This window comes from Euprymna scolopes, chromosome 3 (genome assembly GCF_053919585.1).
Source record: "Euprymna scolopes isolate OS-2025 chromosome 3, ASM5391958v1, whole genome shotgun sequence".
Lineage (NCBI taxonomy): Eukaryota > Metazoa > Mollusca > Cephalopoda > Sepiida > Sepiolidae > Euprymna > Euprymna scolopes.
Window position 1 is genome coordinate 16,369,554 of NC_136484.1, and position 5,066 is coordinate 16,374,619.

The 5,066-nt window shown below is 49.0% G+C and overlaps 2 pseudogenes; both read right to left on the reverse strand.

The window, feature by feature from the left end:
- Window positions 1-1,835: 1,835 nt before the first annotated feature.
- Window positions 1,836-4,114, reverse strand: LOC145265580 (large subunit ribosomal RNA; annotated as a pseudogene).
- Window positions 4,115-4,631: 517 nt separating this feature from the next.
- Window positions 4,632-4,789, reverse strand: LOC145263895 (5.8S ribosomal RNA; annotated as a pseudogene).
- Window positions 4,790-5,066: the final 277 nt, after the last annotated feature.

Sequence of the window (5,066 nt, forward strand, 5' to 3'; positions counted from 1 at the left end):
AATGCTAAAAAATAAAAAAAGGAATTACTAGCTATTCGATTATGCTTGTTTGTTTCGAAATGCCGTCGTTCCTATATTATCTTTATTTCTTGTTAAATTGTGTCAATATTAAGTTTTGTTTCTGAAAAATAATACAAAAGCAATAAAACACGTTACGCTCTGCTTTGTGGGAGACAAGCAAGAAGAGGACTTTACCTAAATTCTAAATATAATTGTCCACTTTTATGCAAATAAGGGTTTTCAGTTGAAAATTAAACATATTTATTTATTCCTAAGTTGGTTATAGCAGAAGCAAAATGCAACATTTTATCCTGCGAATTTTGTGAAATACTTTCTTATTTCTGTCTAACTTCCCCTTTTGAAAATGAACGTTTCCCTCGTTTTTTGGACAACGTGCTAATATCCTTTCTCCTCCTTCTGGTTAAAAGGCTTGGAAGCAAGTTTTGTTGCGGTAAATATATGGAAAAATGTTCCCCCGCTAAATTTTGCCTTTAAAAGTTGTATAGGGGAAACAGGAAGAGTGTACCATACACACACAAGTGAAATGGCATTTTTTCCTACCACATCGATATTTTCTTTTTCCATTTAAAAAAACTGCTGTTCGCCTGGGAAGAATATTTAATGTGGAGGATGACGTAATTATTAAGGGCTCAAATGGATTACCACCAAAAGTTGGAGAAACGTTCTAAAGACCAAATGTAACAACAATCACAGGGCAACATATATTAAAGGAGAAATTGTTAATTAATGGGAAAGAACAAAACGAAAATTTTCTACTTCAACAGCTTGTTTTAAAAAGTGTTGAATAAGCCGGAGCAGAGTGATTACAGTACCGCATTGTCACAATGATGATAGCACAATATGAAATTTCATCGGCACATTAAACTCCCGACTATACTGAGATATGCCGGTTGACGTTTTTTGTAGGAGATAAGCTGAATAATTTACTATTGACTATCAAGACTATAACAATGCATAAAAGATCCTCTTACTTCTACGAAACCTAAGGACTACAGAACACAGTAATTTTGTTGTCTATATTCAACCCAGGAAGACGAGCGGAGCTGGGATTCTTCGAAGAGGTCAAGCTCTTATCTGATTTCTTGACTACTTCATGATGTTACTACTGCCCATGACGTCCGTTCCGGGTTACGAGAACCGGTTTACGATATCAGTCAGAGACGGGTATACAAAGAGTATTGTTGTCACCAACTAGTCCAGAAGGGGAGCAAAGATATTGCTTAATTCAGTTTTTTTCTTGCATTTTTGTTAATACATATTTATTTAACAAGTTACTGTGTTTCCCCTATCAATTATAAAAATACTAGCATCAAAAGAAAATGATGAAAGGAAGAACCAAATTATACAAATAAGTATAACGATATAATAACCAACAACTTCATCATCATACGTTTAGGATGATATTACATAGATTAGAACGTTTTAAACAGCCTGATATTCTTCCCAGTATCGAAGGTATTATTGCAAATAATTCTGCTAAGTTAGTCAGGGGTTATATATTGATATTCTGCGAGCCAATATTATGAATTCCTCGCGCTTCTTACCAGGAAAACGACCCGCTGACAGTTCCTCGCCGTTTTGGTCGACGCCGCACTCCTGCCGCCCGAGAGCGGACTCTCACCCGTATCACTCTCCTCCACTCGCTTGACCGCCACCGCACCGGACGCCGCCACACAACGGACCACTGTGGTCCCTATACCTTTGCCACAAAGCGTGAACAGAGCGAACACTACAGCGCCGTTCCTCGGAGCCAATCCTTCTTCCAAAGGTACGGATCCATTTTGCCGACTTCCCTTACCTACATTGATGCCATCGACGAGAGGCTGTACACCTTGGAGACCTGCTGCGGATGGTGAGTATGGACCGACTCGAGAGATGAAAAAAACGGACTCGGATTTTCCAGGGCCACCGAAAGCGCACAGGACGCCGCCCAAGCCGTGGTTCTCTACAGGTACCTTCTCTGTATCTTCAGACAAGCCGATTTCATGGACATGGTCCTTTATGAAAAGAGAGAACTCTTCCCGGGGCTCCTGGCGACGTCTCCGTGCTCGCTTGTGTCACCTCGGTTTTGCCCGGAAGCGACGGACGCTGCCAACATCACTGCCAACGGCGTCGCCACCTCCGAGCCCTCTCCAATTCCAGGTTGAGGAATATTAACCCGATTCCCTTTCGACGGGAGGCCGGCCGCTTTTTAGTTTCATGATCGTTTTCAAAAAAGATGGTTTCACGGATCCGGCGCCTTTTGGGAAGACTTTTGCCTGCGTCATAGGACCGACTGACCCGTACTCAACCACCGTTGGCATGGAACTCTTCTCCACTTCGGTCTTCAAAGGTCTCGTTTGAATATTTGCTACTACCACCGAGATCTGCACCCACGGGCGGTTCCACCTGGGCCGGTGCCCTAGGCTTCCTTGCTCACCGTGGCGCCCTCCTACTCGTTGCGGCATTATTTCGTCGCCAAAATTCATTGCTCCTCGCCACGACGATACGGAATTGGTCCGTCGCTCCAGCGCCATCCATTTTCAGGGCCTGTCGATTCGGCAGGTGAATTATTACATCCTCCTTTGCGGATTCCGACTTCCGTGGCCACCGTCCTGCTGTCTATATCGACCGACACGCTTTCGGGGATCTCATGGACGTCGCGTTAGGCACCTTAGCCAGACGTTTGGTTCATCCCACAGTGTCAGTTCTGCTAGCCAAAAATGGCCCATTGGCACTCGCATTCAAGGTAACCGCCAGAGAAGGTAGTCGCGGGGTCAGCTCAGTCATTTTGTAGAGCTGGCCTGTTCTACCCGTTTGCAAGTTCGAGAGTAGGTTGAAGCTGTGAACGGCCCCGGGGCCTCCAATCGTTCGCTTTACCGGATTGAATTGCTATGATCAAGCGCCCGCTATCCTGAGGAAAACTTCGGAGTGAACCAGCTACTAGACAGCTCGATTGGTCTTTCGGCCCTACACCCGGTTTCGACGATCGATTTGCACGTCAGAGGCGCTTCGGACTTCCGCCAGAGTTTTCTCTGGCTTCATACCGACCGGGTGTGGATCGCCATATTTCGGTCGGGTTCCTGGTCGCTCGCTACGTCAGAGTTGGCCGAGTCAGACTCGGAAAAGCGGAACCTACCCGGAGGTGATGCAGCGCCTAAACTCGACGACAAAATAGGACTAGTTCTAACGGGGGTTTTCAGGGAGATGAAACGGCTGCCGCCTAAGGAAAAACCTGTGTGTGGACTTATACGCCGGGGACGGGTGGGGACGACGGACCAGAAGGGAAATGCGTCTGGTGCCAGCCGCGCGGAGGTTGCGCTAAAGCGTCCACGCCATGATCGCCGAGCGGTGAGAAGGGGTCGGGTGCAGCGGAGTCATGCGTGGATGAAGCAAGAGGAAATAAGAAGCGGCTTCAACGGATAAAGCATGTGGGCGTGGCAGCAGCGATCGAGAGGACAAGTCCCCTCTGTCACAGCCACCACCGCGGTCATCACCATGTTTCCCTTGTCACTATCCATGCGGCCTCTCTCCTTCGTCGGCGACACAGGTACAAAAGCTGGCCCACAGTGAACGAGTCCCCGCGAACGCAACGACGACCGTCCACGACAGCCTCTCTTTTAAGAACACATCGAGTTTGGGCTCGAGCCTAGGCAGCACTGGACTGAGCCGCCCTGCGATCGTGGTGAGCGGTCCCTCCCGTTATTCCCGGGGCGGTTTCACATTCTCTTGAACTCTCTCTGCAAAGTTATTTTCAACTTTCCCTCACGGTACTTTTCGACTATCAGACTCGTTCCTGTATTTTACCTTGGATGAAGCTTACCATCGAATTTGGGCTGCGTTTTCAAGCAACCCGACTCTCGGATCGAAGGCCGTCACTCGCCGTCCACACCGAATGGGACTGGCACCTGTCGCCGGCGGCCCTGGTTGAGGGAACTCTGAACTACGCAAGACGAAAACGAACGGCTGACTTCCACATAAGCGCCACACGCCCCGAGGCCTTTTACTTGCGACGGGATTCAGCGTTGGGGTTCTCCCGGTTTACTGGCCGTTACTAAGGGAATCCCGGTTGGTTTCTTTTCCGGACCTTAGCGATATGCTTAAGTTCAGCAGGTCGTCTCGTCCGAGGCGAGGGAGGCGGGTTAAGTGTTAGTGGTTTAGAGGAGAGGTATCTCGATCGGGCCACGAGTTGACGGCTGCCAAATATCGCGCCCGTCCGACTGAAGCGGAACCCATTCGACGCGCCTTTGATGTGGGCGACTTTTTATGTGAGAAGGCCGTGCTCGTCGAGGGACTCGAGGCGTCGTCGTCGTAGACGGACACCCTTATAAGACAGAGAGCGAGACGAGCAGGCAGCGCTTGCGTCAGCAGTCGATAAGGTTACTTTTTCCGGCTGCTTTCGGACAGACTGCTCCTGCTCCCCCTCCACAATGTTTTTTTCACGCGGTCGAAAAGGGAATGACTCCGCAGTCTGTCAGCGGGAGACGAAGGAGGCCGGAGAGAAAAAAGAAAAAAGTCAATTTTTCTTGTCGCTCGTTCCTGTAACGTCCTGGTTCCCACTGTGCCGTGGAGCGGGTGGGCACGGGGACTGCAAGATGTTGTTTCGTTAACGGGAAAGACATGTAACGTTCCGCCTCTCGACCGTACGTGGCCCCGAGACAAGGGATCTCGGAACCGCGATGTGCGTTCGAGGTGTCAATGTTCACTGAGTCCTGCAATTCGTATCAGATCTCGCGGCTGTCCACGCTCTTCATCGACGGACGAGCCGAGTGATCCCCCGTCCAGCGTTTACTATTTGTTTTGTTTTTTATCTTTGTATATTTGTTTGTTTTTTTCGGTCTTACGAGGGGGTATGGCGAGGGGCTATTTGCGAGGAGGTGTAACGGCATGTCGCGAGTTTTGCACTCTGCTGGGATGATGCAAGGCGGCAGTGGTGGCGGCTGCAAAACAAAAAGCCGCGATGGAAAAAGAAAGGCGGCCGTCACTTTCAGTGGGCGAAAACAAGTAGACGCGGAAGCACCGAGAAGAGAGGGCTGGCTTACCTCCACGAAACCACACATCTCTCG